The following is a 20,518-nucleotide window of genomic DNA, read 5'->3' as shown; positions in this document are numbered from 1 at the left end:
CAGGAAATGCATAAGTGACCGGAGCTTGCAGATGAGCTCTGAAGCAAGTGACATTAGAATCAAAGGGAACAGGAAGGACCCTAGGACGGAACAGGGCTGGCTGGCTGGCTGGCTGAGCAGCTCACACAGGGTGACCTTGGGTAAGTCCTTAACTTTCCTGCGGTTGTACTGGATCTGCATACACAATGAGGACTATGATGATGTCCAGTTCCCAGCACTATTGTAGGATAGGTCAGACAGCTCAGAGATTCACAATCTGCTTCAAGTAAAACACTGTATAAACATGAGGCATTATCATGTGGATCAGCACATTTCCAATTACCAAGCAAAGGTATTACCTTCCATAGCAAAGCAGGACCACTGGTTTGGAGGGAGGGAAGTTCTGATAAGAAGAAACTTGTTTCCCGAGCATTGATGTTTGTACTAATAACAGGAAATGACTGCGGTTACACAGAATTCATTCATTCATTCATTCATTCATTCATTCAACAAACATGTATTAGTAAATGAGGGGAACTTTCACCTTACATCTAAAAAAATCTGGCACGAATTTTCAGTTTGATTAACAGGCAGATTCAATGCCAGTGACTCCTATGGGCTATGATTAAAAAGTAAAAGACTAAACCGAAGAACTGTGGTTTCGATGCCATTGCTAGCAAGTGGCGTATGTCACAGTAATCAGGGGGTATGGCTGAGAAGCAAGATTATAGCTTGGTCATCTCCCACACAGTAGAAGGGGATGGTCTGCTTCCTGGAGGTAAGTGTTCACAGAGGCAGGAATGCTAAACTAGTCTTGAAAGAGGTGTTTGCTAGAGGAATGGACATGGGGAGCGTGGCCACATGTAGAAAACCAAGGTATGGAATTGCCTGTTTAGGGTTAAGAGTGTGGACTCTGAAACCAGACTCTGCTTGGGCTTGAATCCTGGCTGTGTGATACTGGGTAAGCTACTTAACCTCTCAGTGCTTTTGCTCACTCTTCTGTAAAAAGGGGATTATAATTTACCTACACCATAAAGTTGGTACAAGCATCAAATTAGTAAATATAAAACTGGAAGTACTCAGAGTGATGACTAATACAGAGTAAGCATTGTCTAATTGCATCGTTGTTATTAATTGACTAAAAATAGACAAAAAAGTCCATTCAAAAAAAGCAATACCAATGGTTCTCAAACTTTAGTAAATCTAAAAATCACATGGGTTACTTTTCAAATGAAGCAAATTCCTGGGTTTCATCCTCAGAGATTCTCATTCAGTGGGTTGGGCTAGAGCCCAGGAAACTTCATTTTAAACAAGCATCCTCCCAAACCCTCCATCCCCTGTGACTCTGATGCAGGCGACCTGAGGGGGATGCTTCGAGAAACAGAATCACACGGGAGCATCCTGTTTCTCACCTGGCATATCCAACACGAGAGAAGGAGATTCTAAGGACTCTTGTCAAAGGTCTTTTCTTCTGGGATGTCTGATCTTTTAGTTGGACTTCTTTAACAGTCAGTGAAGACCCTGAGCTGCAGCAGCTGTCTCCTCCGAAGCAGGGCTGTCTTCACTGTCACGGTCAGATGTGAATCTTTTGGGGGCATACTTAGCAGCTTCCTCTCACTCTTCTGTATTTTCAAGAGATAGTTTTTCTTTTTTTTTACATTTATTTTTAATATTGACATTTTTATTTTGATGAATTCTATTTCTTTAATTCTGTAAATAAGAAAACAAAATCCTAAACATCTGCACTTAGGGGAACAAGGTACCAAAGCTAAATGCTCCCAGCTCCAGGGGATTCACAGCAGTGGGAATGGAGGTGGACTGAGGCCACAGTGCAAATCTATTGATCTGTTGTTGGATGCTCTGTATTTTCCAAAAAGAATCGGTTCTGCCTGCTGTGCGTCAATGCTTAAGGTAAGTGGCTCTTCCAAATACTAGCTTCTTAACCTAGCTTCTTTAAATAAGAACATTTGAATGGTAGCAAAAATAAAAACTGTTTCTAGGTTACAAAGGGACCCAGCACACAATGTGTCACACAGTTTTCTCCTTAGATGATGAGTGGTTGGGTGACTTTGTATATTTTATAACATCTCCCAGGGGACAAATGACGAAGCAATTGCTGAAAAGCTACTCTGTATACTAGACTCCTTCAGAGTTATTCTGTTGGCCTAAAAAGGAACATCGATCAATTATAATAGAAATCTTCTTACATACTACCGAAAAAAAGATACACATCCTGAATCTTTATAAAGACAAGTTCTCCTAAGTACCCACTAATACCAGAATGTATGACATATATCGTAATATATTCACTCAGACCTCATAAACTCTCAGGAATAGCAGACATCGTAAAGTCATCTACTCCCCATTGAAGGCTTGACTCCCCTACATTGCATCCCTAAGAATGGCCTCTAGCTACTCTGCAGGGTGGATTTAACGGCCATCTGGGGGTGGCCGTGTCCTCAGCCCTGCCCTAGTCAGTTTCCATCCATGGCTTTCTGGTGAGAACATTGGAGGCAGGCTTATCTGAAAAGAGCTCCCCAGGCGGAGGTGGGGGCAGGGGAGCTGACTCTAACAAGATAGGGATGTGATAAGGATAATCGGGATGCCAAAGTCTAGACTGAGAGACTCTTGCATCATGGTTTTGAGAACAGTGGAGATGATGGCAACTTCTCTGGCCACCAAAGCAGACGGTTCCATTGAACGGATAGGACTGTGGGAAATTCTCCACAGGCTGCTTGCCTTCAGTCCATTCTTGCATGGTATTGAGGGCTTAAGAGCCCTAGCTCCGCCCCCACAGTCTTAATACTTGTCTCCTGTGTGTCTTACTTCCCTCCTCCCGATTACCCTGTGCCAGCCACACTGGAGCCTTTCTCTGGTCCTCAATGAACCAAACCTTTTCCTGCCTCCAAGTCCTCATACCCACTATCCCACCTCCCCACAAAGCTGCCTCCCTCTCGTCCTTCAGGACTCAGCTCAGATGTCACCTCCTTGCCCTGCCTCAAATGATCTGTTTCTCTCACTTTATCCTTAATTTCTTTTGTAGCACTTGCCATAATTCAGATTTATTTTAATTTTAAATTATATTACTGAGTTATTTGTTCACTGAGTATCTCTCCATGTGTTCCTTGTCCACCGTAGGCCTTCATAAGCCAGTAATTTAAACTCAGTTAATATTTATCAGACATATTCCTCCAGACAGTGGTATATAATTTTTGGTCCATTCTGAGATAAATTTATTTTCATTGTATTACGGCATGAAGAGAACAAGAGTATTTGCTCATCTATTCTTAGGTATTGATGTATCCAAATGATTCAAAGTAGACATTTTGGGGGCCTAATACGTGTGATGACTAGGCAGTCTTATACTTGTAAATTCCCAGCTCGAGCAGGTCGGGGCGTGGGGCGCGTACAGACCGTGCAGACTCTGAGGCTGTGGCTTCGCGATGTCCCCCTAGTCACCTTTAATGCCTGATGCTCAGTAGCCAGATCATCCCTGGCTTGGTCAGTGGGCTGCAGCAACAGGGGCCGAGAGCATGGACAGCTGCTGCTGTCAACTCCTTTCAGGAAGATGGCCAAAGAGCCATCAGGCAGAGTCAGTGACCTTCGATTTTGGTTTGAACAGAGCAGTCCCTGGGGCCTTTTACTGTGCTGCATCATCCTCTTTGGAAAACGCTCTTCACGTAACTGCCCAGCAGGCTGAGGAAATGAAATGCTCACAGAGGGAGAAAACACAGAAAGTCCAACTTCTCTTCGCCTGGTGTTTGGATGTGGAGCTAGACTGTGGCAGGGTGCTTAAATTCTCTATATTCGCTGCAGAGAACACGCATTTATTCCCTTTCTTCCCCTCCCACCTGCCTGTCTCTGTCTCTCTGTCACACACACACACACACACACACACACACACACACACACACACACACACAGCCAATGGTAATAGAGTTGCTCTTTACCTTTTGGAAAGAAGCCTCATTCTGATGAAGACTATATTGACTAAATTTGCTCTTAAGCATGGAGACAAGGCTTTATGCTTTTATATTTGCCCAGCTGAGAAGCCCGGTGGATGCAGCCCTCTGAATGAAATAAAATAGAAAGGTTCCTGCCAAGGGTTGGCAAATCTGGTCTTCTCTCCCCTCCCCCCACACTCACAGCTTCCGAAGGAGGGAGCGAGGTTGGGTGATGGGCACCCGTGGGCAGGGCCACTCGAAGGGAAGATGGGTGAAGAAATGCACGTGGAGGTCAGCTGGCTGCGCGGACCATGAAATACGAATCTTCCCCTCTAGTAACTGCTTTATCCCTTTGGTAACTACTCTGAAATAACTTGGCAAAAGTTCACAAGGACCAGGTGCTGGAGGAACTTCTTGAGACTGAGGCATTTATACCTGTATAGACCCATGAGAATGCACCTTGCGTATGGGTCAGCATTCTGGCTCTGACAGTGGGGAAGGGAAGGACGAAAGTTCATGGCTATCCACCCAGAATTATATTGAAAGGTACCATTTCCTGGGCGTTCACTGTGTGCCAAGGGCTCTGTGCTAAATGCTTTACTGTATCATCACATCTAGTCCTTGCAGTTACCGGAGAGGAGTGAGCACTAACTGAGAGCATACCGCAGTAGCTACCCCTGCAAACACAGTAACTATGTTCTTTTCCAAATCCTGTCTGTTACTTCTGTTTCCAATATATACATTGTAGAATGGAGACATAAAGTAAGAATGTAACAGGTGCTAGTCAGACAGCGGTCAAACATGATGACCAACGCGGTGCTCTCGGAAGGCAAACTCCACCATCCCACAGTAAAGACTGCCTAGAGAGGAGAGGCTGGAATTGAGAGAGATTTTCCCCAAAGCCTGAGAACTCAGCCTCCTCCTAATGCTGCAACTGTGGATGTGCTTCCAGGCTCTTCCTGGGCCTCCAGGGCCTGGCCCAGTCTCCTAACAAATAGGGAGCCTGCCCAGCACCAGAAAGCCTAGGCGTTGTAACTCCTTAAATGTTACTCGGACTCTCTAATAACTGGCGATTTGAACCATAAAAAGAATCCAGGTTCCTCGACTCATAAAGCCGCTCATCGTTTGGAAGGGGTAAAGCACCTGCAATACAATAAGTATTCTGGAGCGATAAAGTAAGTTGATGTACCACCCTTGAGCAGGGCAAAATAAATGCTCATCAGGAATACCTGGTATTTTAAAAGGATGGCGAAGGAAAGAGCAGGGGAGGGGGGCAAAAACTTTAAATAGATCTCCCCTAATCATATATTGCAATTGAAGATAATTAAATTATAAGTTTAATTAAGCGCTCGTGGGGCTTTTATTATTTAAAAGCGAATTGCCCCTTAAATGTTCATGTGCAAATACGATACATTAATCTTAAGCTACTTTAATAAAACATCAATTTTCAGAAGCTCTAGTTGGGTCTCCCAGGTCAGATTTGAGAAACCATAAAGAAGAAATGCCAACTCATATTTTCCCATGGTAATGGGAAATAAAGAGAAACGAGTAACTCAAGCCAGTGGGTTAATTTTAGCCAATCGTTTGACCGTCCTCCTCCGCTGTCCTTTCACCTAAGCCGTTACCAAGTAACCACACTGGTTTGCTCGAGTGTCACTGTCCAGTGTTCACGGTTTCCCTGACCCTCTTGTGCAGAGACTTTTCATCTGTTACATTAAAGAGCGATTGTGTAACTGGGGCTGTCGGGAGCTAGGAGTCCCAAGGCCTAGGTTCTAGCTCTCTCATTACAGGGAAGTCTGTGAATGACCTTGAGCAAGACATCTGAGGTCTGTGCAGAATCACAAGCTTGTATCTCTAAGGTGGAGTTGATAATTCCGTCTCTACCTCGAGCCCACACTGAGAAAAATATTCCATGACCACAGTTGAGAGCTACATGGAAAGATGTCTTATAAATATTATAATTAATGTTATCATTAAGTATTGCTTCAGTGAGGATCTTCCAAGTATAAATATGAGAAGTCAGTTTTCCCCGAAGCAAAAATGAAATTTTTAAATGCAAGTTTTTAGAGCTTGTTTTGTCATATAAGAGATTCCAGAGGTAACAAATATGTAATTTTTTTCTTTTTTCGAGTATTGACAACAAAATTTTCTTAAGATTTTTATTTCTGGGAATGTCCAGAACATTAATAATAAACCTTCAAAATGTATAAACCTTAATACTAAAGTTAAATTTTCTATATAATATCAATCCATACAAAAGCTCAGAACCATCACGTTATGTCAGTTGATTAAAAGTGAATGCGTATATTTACAAATACATAGTAACATCTTCTGTATGGTTAGTTTAGAAATGAGAATAACCGACTATGATGTGTCTCAATGGGCGGAGTACAAAACGAGGAGTGAGGATACCCAGGTTCCTAGGAAGCAATTACCAGCCTGCATGGCACAGCTCAGGGCTGTTCTGAGTGGTGCCCAAACCAGCATCATGGGGATCCCCCATGGAGCTTGTTAGAAATACAGATTCTTGGGTCTGACCTTAAACCTACTGAATCAGAATCTCTAGGTGAGGGCCCCTGAAATCCGTGTTTTAGCAGCTATGATGCAGTGATTCTGATGTGCGTTACAGTTTCAGAAGCACTGTGCAGTTGATCCTGACTTAGACTTACCGTACAATTGATCCTGACTTAGACTTACCGGGCATGTGATCTTGAATGAATTATAGCATCTCCCTGAGTTCAGTGTCCTCATATTTGAAATAGACCCACTCGCATCTACTGCACAGGATTGCTTTGAGGATCAGACAAGATGTCAGTGTCTGGTCTGTGGTTGACATTCAATAAATGGCAGCTTCCTCGTTTCTCTGCTCTGCCACATGCTAGTTTTTAACCGTGAGCAAGCAGTATAGCTGTTCTAAGTTTGGTTTCTTCATCTGTAAGATGAGGAAACTATCTGTTAAACCCAGTTCATGAAATGATTATAAAAATCAGTTGCAATTATGTGCATGACAGCTTTGTACACTGTAGAAGGATTAAACACATCTAAAGGATGAATGAAATCAGATTGGCGATTTTTAAGTTCGGGAGGGTAGTAAGTCGGACCCTGTTCTGTGTCCATATAGAAACTCGAAAGAATATGCACATTTGAAACACAGGTGTGATCGGGGGAAAGTGACACACTCACCCAAACTTGTCTGTAAAGATCGATCCTCTAGTGGCGTGCTGGAGCAAACTTGTACCAGTTCTTGAGGGCCAACTTTTAAACTTTCAGAAATTTTGTAAACTGGTTAAAAATAGCCGTTATTTAAAATTACATAAAGTAATAATATTAAATAAAAACAAATGTAATAAGTACTCCACACTCTTCCTCTAATCATTATTTTACTATCTGTGCCTCAAGATTACTTACATTTATTGTATACATAGGGTGACAATACTTTATAGTGGCGCTCTCTCCCTAACTCCATGTAAACCAACTATGGCTAGTGGCTTGAAGCTGGCCATGGTGGAAGTGTGAGTATTTGCACCATGGACATTTACCAATGCTATAAATCCGGGTTCTCCTCACCTCCCCCATTGCTGCCTGTTAAACATTTACCGACACACCACCAGTATTACCTTTGTTAATTTACCAGAGTCTAGTTTCTAACTCCAGCCTTGGAAACCCGAGTTTGCCAGCATGCAGAAAGTAGGGCCATTTTTTTCTGGGAAAGACTCATGACCCTGATATATATACACAATCAGAATATCAATGTATTAATTTATAGCAAGGGGAAGTGCCATAGGACATACCCCAAGGGAAGGTAAGAGGAGCTAGTCATTCGTTCTGAATGTTTAATGACATTAGACCAAGAGAACAGAATATCGATCTCCGTGACTGAAACACCAGCCGCCTTAAGGAAGGGACAGACTGAGTCCTTGGGCAGGGCCACACTCTCGCTTGGACCTTGGATGGGCACTGTCCGTCTTGCCCACGGCACTCTCCTTTCTTGGCATGGTTACAGCTGAACCTTCCTTTTTACCCTGCCAATGGACTTGTCCTTTCTTAACACATGGCCATGCCTCCAATCAGGGTAAACTCGAAATCTGGCAGCTATGCTTCATCTTCAAGCTGCTTGTTTTCAAAGAGAAGTTCATGGGGCCATGTGCATCTGGATCCTTTGGGTGGATGCTCGAGCCTTCTCCACATTGGCTAAATTGGAATCTCTGCTGGTGAGGAATCTGCATTTTCAATAAGCTACTAGGAAGTTTGTAGACACACTACTACTACTACTACTACTACTACTACTACTACTACTACTACAGTGGTAGGACCACTGCTTGAAGGTTACATTGCACATCTCCACTGAGTACATAAAAATATTAACATCTTAATCTAACTCTCAAGTCATTTGTATTTTTTAAGTTCCTGGAGGCACTGCATTGCAGTCCCCATAGCTCTCATACCGCATTAGTCACAGGAGAGATTACATGAGACAGTGTGGCTATAATACACACACTTATCTCTATTCAGGAAAACAAAGTTCTAACCCTGACTTCGGGCTAGTAGTCACCTTTTCAGTCATTTTCACAAAGGGACCACCCATTATTCTTATCCCTGGTGACAGAGGTAGAGAGGCACAGAAATGGAATTGCTTTATGTGAAATCTCAGTGGACACAGGTTGAAGTGCATGGGTCTCGCTATCATCTCTAAGAAGCAAAAGGAATAAAAAGAAGTAAAGACTGGCATATTGTCAGAGAGAGAATCATTCTAGCTCAGTGTTTCGATATCAGGGGTGGATTTGACTCCAGGGAGCAATGCAGTGTTTGGAGACCTTTTTGGTCGTCACTAGTGGGTGGAGACTATAGCGATGCTGTTAAACATCCTGCAAAGCACCCCCAAAATAAAAAATTATCTGGTGTGAAATGTCACTAGCTGAGAAACCCTGATCTAGCTTCCTTTTCCCTTTACACTCTAGTCAGTCGTGGTGCTTTCAGCATTGGGATTCATCTAACAGTCTTTTGCACCTGAAGTTTCTGGAGAAGTTTTAAAGGACCAAATAATTTTAATGTCACGAGGAAAGGATAAACTCACGTGAAAGGGTGGGTCATTTTGCTTAATGATGTTTTGCCTTTTACATAGCAGGAGCTCAGTAAATATGTTTAATTAATTGCATGAATAGATTAAAACATTACTTTCACATGTGTTAATAAATAACAGGAAGATGGCTTCATATATATACAACTTGTTCTTATATTTGTCTTGAGTGGATCATCAAGTGCAGGCTACGGGCTTTTCCCTTTGAATGGATCCAATAACAATGCTCTTTAAAAAAAAGAAAGCAGAGCGGCCATTATTTGCTGAGAGTGTAATGCTAATAAAAGCCAACCCCGAATCCAACCCCCATGATCTATTTAAAGAATTCAAAGAATGTCAGAAAAGCACGTGGCTTCAAGGTTAATGTGTAAGATTTACAGAATCTTGAAAAATCACTATGACTAAAAAGAAAGTATGAATTCTTTGCATGCCTTTAAATTAGAATGACAGCCAAAACCAGTTAATTATAAAAACAACTTATTTAACAGGATTCTATTTTTGCCTCCTACCCCACCTAGTATTTAATCAATAATCCTTAAAGAGAACTAATGAAAGGGAAGCTCTGAACAAAATTTGTTTTTTTCGTCCACACTCAGACCAAATGCTGAGTTTCCTGTCTGCATATTGGAGGTTTCCGCAGTTTAATAGTCAGAAAGAAATGAGAATAGAGAAGAGGTATAACCTCTGGCCCAATTTAGTTAGAATAGAAGTATAACTTGAGGCTCAACAATGGCGGTGAGTGATTGAGGACTAGAAAAAAATTGAAAAAACACACTAGATAAAGGATCCTCATCGTTGCTATAACATAAAGTCAGGGACTCTTAAAATTTTTTTTTTTTAGAAATTTACAAAGCCAATTGCTTTAGATTTCAGCTAGGAAAACATGGCCAGAGAGGCTAAGTAACTTGTTCAAGAATAGAGAGCACTGGACACCCAGAATGCAAATCCAGGGCAGCAAATCTAGGGCAGCATGCGAGTCTTGATCCCCGCAGTCAGAATTAACCAGTATTTTCCAGGGGCTCGTTTCTGCCTCTGTTTAGCACATTTGCCAGTCTGACTAGTTTTGGAATTATTCAGTTATTTATCCCTTCTACGGTACTATAATCTACTCATATATTCTCCACTGCCCTGGACTCAGTAAATGTTGGTTAAACCAAACTGAGTTGAACCCTGGTTTCCTGATCACAGTCTGCCTGTTGTACTGGGAACCAGCATAGCATGCAATTTGTCTTAAAAAATTTTTTTTGTTCATTTGCTTTTTCTATATATAGATATTCCACTGATATTGTTAAGATGTGATACAATGCTACATCTTATGATGAGATTTCTTAAACGTATTGTGGTGATCGAGTTGTTTCGAATTTTAAAACATAACTGGATGAGGCTCTGGCGTGTGTAAGATGCCAAAATGTACTTTTGTTAATTTCTCTTTTTCTTTTGTTTGTACTTTCTTAGTGTTTTCTTATTATAACAATTCTTGTTCGTTGTAGAAACCTTAGAAAATAGCAAACAATTAAAGGAATAAAGTAAAAAATTACCCATAACTGTACCGTAGGAGTACAGTGTGGCATTGAAGGTTAAAGTTTGGAGAAGCGTAATCGACTTAAGAAATTATCTAGGCTAGACATTTTCCTGCTAGAGTAATTTTGCAGATGACATTACTGAGAGGATAAGTGACTTGCTAATCTCCAACAGGTAGTAAGGAGTTTGGGAGGATACTGGAACCCAGATTTCTGGTCTCCGTGGCAAGTCAGGGAGATGTGCTAAAAATCTTACAGAATGCCTCTGGATGGGCATTTATTCTCTTACTACAACTAGCCACCTGCTAAATTATATTGGACATTTCGTTCTTCTAATATGTCTCTTCAGAACCTGATAATGCCACTATTAGAATTCATCTCTTTAAGAATAAAAGGAACTGAGGAACTAAAGAGAGGGTTGGAATAATCCGTTAATTATATCCGTTAAGCTTCAGTTACAGCTAATAAGGAATATCACATGACCATGGCGTGTGCTTGTTCTGAACAATAAAGGACATGAGGAAAGATAAGATTCAGGACTGAAATGTCCTTCAGCACTATGTAGGTAGTCGTCATGAAAGTCATTAAAAGAAAAATTGATTGAGGTATTTTAGTAAACAAAAGAATTCACTGCTTACCCATTAGGAAGTGTATTGTTAAGATAGTGCTGTTCAGCCTTCTGGAAGAAAATGTTTCTTCATGTTTCTCTCTTTAGCCTAATTCTTATCCTGTCACTTTTTAGGCAAAAAAAAAAAAAATTGAAAACGATGGTCCTATTTTATTTGCTTCAAAAGAAACAGGCTGTTGCATTGTGCTTGGAACAGTTTAGTCTTGGCTTTGATGTAAGTGTGAAAGGAAGACCATGTAATTGACTAGGCTGTCTTTGGGGAGGCAGCAAGTAAAGTGTTAAGAAGATAAACAGGCATGAAAACAATGGCTGTTTGATAAAAGTATATAATTTCTGCAGCGAATATGTTCTCAACCCATTTTCTTTGATTCCGACTGGCTTAATGGGACAATAGAAGAACCATAAGTAGCTTGTAAGGCATTGCGTTTCTGATATTTTTCCTTTGCATTATTGAATTTATAATAACTCACGTTTGTATTACCTTTGGATTATAGGGGATCTGTGGCTTTTATTAAAATCTAGAACATCCAATACCTGACATATATCTGGCATCTCTGAATTTTAGGACTGAACTAGAATATTCTATGAACATCGATATCGGATACTAAAGTGGAATTTTTGTCTAAGACTGAAGACCATAAAAATACCAGGTTCCCAAATAAATGCCAGACCATCATGGGATTTATTTTTAAGTGTGCGTGGGGGTGTGGGGTGGGGAGAGGTAGGCCAAATCAGTTGATGACTCTTAAGTATTTCACACTTGATAAGGGAGTATAGGATGGAAATTAGAACTGAGTGATTTTGGAGAGAGGTGTTAGTTTGCTGTGTATGAATTCCACCCCTCCCCCCGTGGAGATAGGGTGGGGGAGACCTGTCTTTCTCTCTGAGCGTGGTTGGAAAGGGCCCTAACAAGACGTCTTCAAGGGAAAACTGTTGCTTAGGATGGCTGGCCGCTTTGGTGCTGGAGTCAAGATCACCTGCCCTGGGGAGCCTCTTGAGTGTCACCTTAGGTCTTGTCCAAGAGGCGTCCACAGAGGAACCAACACCCAGCAGCAGAGAGAAGCTGGAGGTACCTTCAGAGCTGAAGGAGTAGCAAGCAACTCATTGGAACCCGGATTCATTCATTCTGTGGAGAGAGTGATGCAGTAAAGAGCCCCGGTGATGGGAAGTGGAGGTGTGTCTACTAATTACAACCCCCCGTTACACACACACACACACACACACACACACACACACACCCAACAAACAAAAGTCAACCAGTCAACACTTGTCAAGCCTTAGAAAACTGAGACACTGAATCAGCACCAGGATACCTGGCTCATGAGCACTTTCCCCACCCCACCGGCTTAGCCCTTCTTTCTCCCTTTCCTCCAACTCTAGGGCTATTTATAGAGAGAGGTGAGAGGGGCGGAGAAACCCTGGGTGGGGGCGGGACCAGCAGTTCACCTCCCATCTGCAATTGCAGGATTCTCCCGTGCCACAGGCCTGAGCTGGGGGAGGGGAGGAAGGGGTCCTTTTAAAATTAAAAATTTAATGTTATCATTTAATTTTAAAGCATTTTATATCAACCACATCAGGACTGGATATTTTAATTATTAAACCAAGACCATGTTTTGAAGTTCGAAGTGATAAGAGGATTGTTTTTATTATTGAAGAGCATCCAGAAAATTCGGGCCTGCCTGATTGTTCATTCAGGGGGCAGGGGCAGGGGCAGGGGCAGGGAAGGGCAAGGGCAGAGGGGTAGGGGCAGAATGAGCTCCCAGAGCAGGCTGAAAGGGCAGCCAGGGCCTTTATAAACTTAAGGTGGTGGTTACATATGCAGACTGGAGGATCATAGCTCGTGTGGAGGGGAGAAAAAAAGGCTGTTTTATATTTTTCCCATTCCTTTTTAGAGAAGAAAGCTCAACTAGCTTGAAAGTCCAATTCAAAACCCATTGGGTATATTTGCATATTTAAGTCTGAGACATAGCATGTGAGCACTGAATTATGGCATTCATTATTTCAAATGACAAGCTGTGGTGGTTTTATTTGCCTCTAATTTAACAAATTAATTTTCCTTGGAACTTTTTGGTTTGTATTTTAAGATTTTAAGCTTTTATCACAAAAAGATGACAGCACTGAAGATTAAAGCGTGTGGTTCTTCTCAGGATGTTCTCAGCTGTGCAAAGGATTCTGTGCATATTTGGGTTTCCTTCCTCTCTCTGTATTTCTTGATAGTTATATCTTGTAAGATTTTTTTTAAAGGATTTTTTTTTTCCCCTGTGGTTGAAGGACATGTCAAAGAATAGAGGATACAGTTTTAAATCAAAGGAAGTTTCATGACATGACTGTTGAAGTTCATTTGACTTAGGGCAGACACATCCTTTCTCCATGGAAGTGTTAAACAGCTCGGTACAATAGGCTGGCAGTCTTTCTGTAAAATACAGGTTTTTTTCCGCCTGCTCTAAAGAATGTGTATTTCAAAATGTGCATATCAGCAGTCAGAAAACTGTGTGTGTGTGTGTGTGTGTGTGCGCGCATGTGTGTGTGCGTGTACTACTTTTTCAAGGGTCTCGAAAACCTGTTCTTTATCATGAATACTTTTTCTCCACAGATTGTTTTTTCTTTTCTCTCAGAAACGTTGAGTTTTCTTTGCATGGAACTAGAACCAATGTATTTTATTTTATTATGAAGAGACGAAAGAGGGATGCCATCTCCCAAACCAGGTATATGAAATTCCGAAGACCCCATTTTTTTACTTTATTTTGCTAAGAGGCCCTTCTCTTTGTTAATTTGTTAGTCACAGTTTCTTTGTCCTCATATTATCAAGGAGAAAATTACAGACATTTTAAAGAAAGCTCCGGGCAATATTTTCATCCCTGAATTTTGGGGGAGTTATAAAAACAAACAGATTACTGAACCTATAAGAGAAACAATTGTGAAGTCATTACATTTAAGCATAAGCGAAATTTCCTGTTGGATCATTAAGTCATAGAAGAATGGAAAGATTGCATTTTGAGATTCAGATAAATCTAGGTAACTTGTAAGTCAAACGAGGAAGATTTTACAATTTAGGAATATTGACTGCCATTGAGTTTAATTTTCACATTCCAAATTTAAAACTTCCTTCACTGGGCTAATAGAGGTACTGCCGCAATAGACATTTAAGAAGAAAATAAATAGCATGCATCAACAATTTAAGACTGTAATGTGTTTTCTATTCATTCTCCTTACAATTTTTAAATTGTTGCAAAAGGTTTGAAAGAAGAAGCAGGCAGAAAATCACTCACTTTCCCTCTTCGCAACTATCTCTTTCAAATACGTGTCTTTTTTCAGGCCAGGGCACCTCACAAGAGGGATGTCTGGCCAGCTCAGTCGTGGTGAGACCTAAGCCATTGACCCTGCCGCTTCCTCTTCTCCAGCTTGTTGACTCAGCTTTGTTTTGGTTTAAGTCCTAGGACCTGAGTTGGCTTATTGGACTGGATGGTTGATGCTTCTCCTTCTCTCTAGTTGGTGTAGTCTTCTGGCTCTAACCTCTCATGGTGACTGCAGACCATTCCTTCAGCACCAGCTCTAAGCCCTGGACTACTGTCTGGTTGTAGTCCATGAGGCAGGTGCCCCGATTGGGTGGGTCTAGATCAGTCAGAAACCCAACCGTTCTCGAGGATCTTGGTGAATTTCTTTGCAATCTTTTCCCAATATCTTTTTTCTTTCATGGCTGTAATAGTACACCCACATACACATTTGTATATCCTGTCTTTTTATTTAAAATTACATTATAAACATTTTATATGGTATCTATAATTGCTGTTCTTAAGGTAATAAAACACTCTCTAATAAATATACACATTTGGTCATTCTGTGATAGTGGTGGACACCTGTTGTTCTTCCTGCTGAATATCTCTTCTTTCAGGGAATGCCGCTCCCTCTTTGCTTGTAATCTGGATGAGGCTGTTGATCACAGTGTTTTCACCGCCATTTTTCCTCACCTGGAAGTAAGCAGATGATGCAAGCCAGAAAAGTTAGATATGATCTCCGGATGGAGTCTTGAGCATGGTATATCACCCCACTCAAAGTTCAGTTGATAAGCAGGTGATAAGCTGAGTCATCTAGTAGCAGTACCCCAAAGAAAGACTGCCCATGAGGCCATTATTCTGAGATTTCTGGCATTACCCTGATTCCCATTTTCCTGATGTCACTGATTCAAGAATCTACCCAATATTCTTCTTTGCTGAAGATAGAGTTGCTTTCCATTCTTTGCAACCAAAAACTCTAAATGATAGACTTATTGCTAGGTATGTTGGTTATTTTTACTATTTTGAATATTTCTGTGATAAACATCTTTGTGCGTGTGTGCTTACGTGTGTCTATAATGGCTTTTTATACATTTTAAATAATTTCCTAGAAGTGGAATTACTTAGTCAAAGGATAAGAACATTTTTCTGGTTCTTAATATAAATTGCTCAAATATTTCGAGGGGATTATATTAATTTACATTCTGTATGTTACAGAAAGTACTACTAAAAAATGTTACAAAAATTTGCCTGTCTGTTCAGAAGGACTTTGTAATAGATGATATGTTGAAAATAGTTGATAAAGAAACAGGTGACATTGGAAAGTTCATACGCATGTAAAGTATTAGCACGGTTACTTAGAGTAGCAAACACTGTAGATAAATATCTCTGACCTCCGTAAGAGGTCACAAAGAATACTGTCACCTTGGGACCCACTCTTCTTACTGTAAGTTCTGAAGCAGTTGAGATACATAGACAAGTCCAGCAGATGAGGATGGAGTACAGAGTGGATGGGGGATGTGGTTTAGGTGTGCAGCCACAGTGGGCTACCTAATGCCACCTGACTGAGTGAAACAGACTGAGCCATCTCTGCAGAGCTGGCCACTTAGTGTCTCTCCCACAGGGTCGCCTCTTACTGCATGGCGGTGGGGGAGAAGGTTGGCTGAGGCCGCTCCAACAAGCAGAGCATAGGTGGCACCGAGCCACAGCTGCTCAGGTCCTTCCTAAGTAAACAGGCACGTCATTCGTTCTAGACAAAGCGAGGGAGGTGGTGAGGAGAGAGGGGGCACGAGTTCCTCCCACGCTTTACCCTCTTTCGCATCTTTATCGGACTGCGAAGATGTGAGGTTTGGGAGACTACGCTCTCCCTCTTAACAGCGAAGAATCACCATCTCTATCAGCCACAGGAAGTCGGGGATCACAAGGAGTCTTTTCTCGACTCTCCCACTGGGCTGAGATGAAGGGAGCCATCTGTGGCTGCTGCATCTGCTTTTGCCAACTCTGTAATTCCATGCCCACTCCTTAAATCTCCACCACGTGGCCATAAGAGTCCCCTCGAATTATTCACTTAAAAAATAAAGTGTGTTTCCTCTCCTATAAAATGTAGTTCATTGTCAGACGCTTGTCCTGTTTGCTCTTCCGTAGTTTGGGCTGCTTGTTCTGTCTCTCTGTGGGGTCCCCTCCAGGTCCAAGTGTGTGCCAGTCTCATTTGGGCAGCAGAAGGCCCGTGGAAGGGCATCAGGAGTCAAGAGCTAATTGGAATTTTGTGATTAGCTGTCATGGATGCCTGGCACTGTCAATAGTGCTCAATGAGACCACAAGGCCAAGCGTTTCCTTCTGCATACTGATTGCCGGGTCATATTTCTTAGTACAGAAGCACTTTCCAGGCAGTCTATTTTAGAATATTAGTCTTGGTTCTTAAGTGGTTAAAATCCCTAGCTGGTCTTTAATCTGAGTCTGGAGAATTTTTGATTATGACTGAGAGTCTGCCATGATATTTTTGCCCTTAACGTATACAGATCTTTCCCCAGTTTCTTAGACCCCAGAATCAGCTGCATCTGGTCAATTGTCTTTTCCAGTCTCTAAGAGTGGTGAGTACGCATTCTACCAGGCTTACAGGACAGGAGAACTTTTGAATGTCTTTCTCATTGCCCTCCCTTTCCATCTCACCCCTCCCTACTAGTCTAGTCCCTTCATCTTCACCTGCACCGTTATGACGACTGCTCAGCAGGGCCTCGGGGCTACTCTAGTTCTCTCCCTCTTTCTTCAGCCCTGCGAGCTGCCCTTTCACCATATTTGTTTTCAGTTAAGTTGGCCAGAGCCTCCTTGCAACCACAGAACTCATACAACACTCGCTTGCAGTGATCTGTGTTGCTCCTGAATTCATGCAGCATCTCCTGTCTAATCCACCAACTAATCTTTGGTCTTCGCTTCCTTTTATTGAGTAATTGTCTGCGTGCATGTCTTATCTCTCCAAACAGAATGTGGTCTTCTCGAGGGTGTTGGACCACGTTCTGTCAATCTGTGGATGTTATACAGCACCTGGCAGTGCCTTTCACAAAGGAAGCACACAACAATATTAATTGATTGATTGCTCAGTTTTCTCCTTTATCCCCAGCTACTTCCCAGTCCTAGCAAACATCTCCATGGGGGGACCAGAGAAAGCACTTAGCTTTACCTGCCGTTATGGTTCTATCCCTAGAGCCGCTGACAGAGGACTCAGAGAGGCAAATTTAAATCTCACCCTGGTATCAGGCCCTTGGCCTTCTGAGGCCCCACATCAAATAGCAGAGCTTGTGGGAGCTAATTATTTCCTCTTCTGCTCCTTCTGTGTGCCCACTCTAGGCTCTCAGTAGGGGCTAAGTTCCTATAGTAAAGGGCCAGATATAGAGACAACCATTTTATTTAATCATAGCAGTATAAATGTTGAGTATTCAGCTGTGTTTACAATAAGCACACCTTTCTTTGTGTGAGAGAAAAAGAAAAAGATCGTCATGTGTGTTATTCAGAACTCTTTGACTGCAAGTGACAGACGCTCGATTTAAACCAAAGTCAAAAAGGAAAATATATAAGCTCATATAACCTTATCCTGGAGAGGTCAAGGTGGATAGAGCCTCAGGGATAAGGGAATGGGCTATTAGGATTAATCCAGTGTGAGTCACCTGCCTGTCCCTGAGGTGGTAGTGGTGATAGCGGAGTCTTTTTAGAGGAAAGAAGGCATATTAGGGTGGGGTAGAGCTAAGCAAACAAGGGTAAGGGCCTCTATACCATGTTTAAAATGGTTTTATTTGGTGTTTTGCAAATGCTTCCATCAGAGTAGCACACAGAGAGAACACAGGAACGACACTAGCAGATGCTAAGCTTCTATCAGGAGCTTGGTGCTTGCCTTGCCCCTCCCACTCACAGCCTGTGCCTGAGGCTATAGGTGCCTGTAGAAAGCTTCCCAGTGATTACTCCCCAGCTGGGCCCCTCATGTGATTATCTCTCTCCTGCTTCTCACTAGTACTCTCCTTCCTTTCCTGGCCTTCAGTGGCTTGTTTGCATGGACCTCCTAGTTTCGTATTTTGTTTACCTCCTGGAAGAAGTCTTCGGACTATCCTAAACCAAATAAACAAATGCCAGTCGACTCCTCCTCCAGCTGGGCGATCATCCTGGGCCCTTCATCCCAGTTTAAGTCAAGCACCCCTGGAAAGAGAAAGGCCTAGTTCACTGTAGCCTTTCTAGAAACTGATTGTTTTTCGACATGCTGTAAAAATTTATTCACACTTTGAAACTATAGCATTCCCCTACTGAAACCAACAGCAACAAAGCTGCCCTTGGAATGTAGAGAGGCTGAAATGTGAGATGTTCTAGAACTGTGTTTGAAACATTTAATACATTCTCCAAAAACTTTGCTTAGGGCATAGCACCGAAATCAACACCACTAAGTCTGGCATGTCCATGGAGTTGCTTTCATGCAATGCAGCCTCAGAAGTGGTGCCCATCTCTTTTGCATGGCCAGCCTTCCTTCCTTCAGAAGTTAGCCTTGTTTCCTTCTGACTCTCCACAGGAAACCAGTACCCGAATCCTCAAACCATTGCCTAGAGTAGTAAGTACGCCTGACAGCTCCAGGAAGCATTCACTGCCATAGCTCCAAAGCCTGTGATAGATTATGAGAGAAAAAAGAGAAAGCTGAGCTCTTCAGATAAACCTTGCTTTTTACAATCCCCTAATTTTACCGCATAATTATTTTGAATCCACTGATAATTTGTACAATTTTCCTGTAAGTCATTCACACACAATTACTTCTCATGCAACACTTGGCTTTGCTAATACGTGTCTATTAATGAGAGCTGTGCTTCTCAAGTGTAAATGTTTTATATGTGTTGTGGCTTTTGGCTTACATACAAAGGGATATTGAGTACTGTGATACTGAGATTTTTTTTCTCTGCTTATGTAAAGAATTCACTGGACTGTTTGCAATAGACCGATCTGCCAGTTTCTGTGCTCACTTATAACAAGGAAGTCATTCGCTAAGGAACAAAAAATGCAATCCATGCAATTAGAAGGACAGACTGACTTTGCCCAATGTAAAAACAAGACAAAAACTGCGTAAAAGACACTATGTCTTTAATCGGGTCATTGAGAGTCTATTAAAAAAATATTTTTTTCTTTATGATGAGAACTATCTTGACTAAAGCGGGCAGTAATGACGTCTTTGGCCTTCTGTATCTGTGCAGACTGGTAGCTTTGCCATGAAGTCTCACCTGGCACAGGTGCAGAGATAAGTGTGCAAAGGTGCTCTTAAAAGCACTCTGGATTGTGTCTTAGTCTCTCAGTGAACCAAAGAGAAGAGACAAATCCCTCTGTGAGAGCAGCTATTCCATCCATGGGGAAGTCATTCTGCCACAGTTCTAGCCAGTAGTTACCTTTTACAGTTCATTAAATGCTGTCTCAAGGCCCCAACACTGCTAATTTTTCTCTCCTTTGCGATCGGTTCAGGCACAGGGAATTACGTATTCAATTTCTTGCCCTCCGGGATATACCTGGCGTTATTGCAAAGATCTAGGGAAGGAACTTAGATTTTTACAAAATCTGTATCTATCGCCTTTACTCAAACCCATTCAACTATTAATTCTGTCCTCAGACTGGGCGACCAGCGAGAGGAAAGTGCCCGGTATCATCTGTTCTCTGTGCAGGAGGAAAAGCGTTTGCGGCCAGCGCGACCTTACAGAGGTGCGTTAATGCTCCATGATGGCGAGGACCTTCTATAGGTCATTCCTTTTAAGAAGAAATACACACATGTACACACACTCACACAACATTACCGCAAAACAACTGTGCTGGCAGTTTACTTTCTGAACCAGCTGTTTCCCAAGAACGCTTTGTCCAACGTCCTCTCTAGACAGCGAATGCAAAAGACTTACGTTGGAAAAGTGCATTAGCTTTTGATTAAAGATTGGATGAGGGCCAGTTAAATTTTAAAATCTGAATGAGCTTGCTGACTCAGGCTCCTTAGCGGCATAATGGACAGACAGTCCTCAAAGCTTTCATTAAAAGGGTTTCTGGTAACTGATGTCTAGAGAAATGAGTTGAAATATAATTCACTGAACTACTCA

General features: G+C 42.0%; 1 pseudogene; it reads right to left on the bottom strand.

Moving 5' to 3' along the window:
- Window positions 1–20,518, bottom strand: part of LOC120609743 (sulfotransferase 2A1-like) — a 64,527-nt pseudogene that overhangs the window by 17,723 nt on the left and 26,286 nt on the right.

This window comes from Pteropus medius, unplaced genomic scaffold, assembly GCF_902729225.1.
Source record: "Pteropus medius unplaced genomic scaffold, Ma_sr-lr_union100, whole genome shotgun sequence".
Lineage (NCBI taxonomy): Eukaryota > Metazoa > Chordata > Mammalia > Chiroptera > Pteropodidae > Pteropus > Pteropus medius.
The sequence above is the reverse complement of the archived record's forward strand: the minus strand, read 5'-3'. Positions and strand labels throughout refer to the sequence as shown.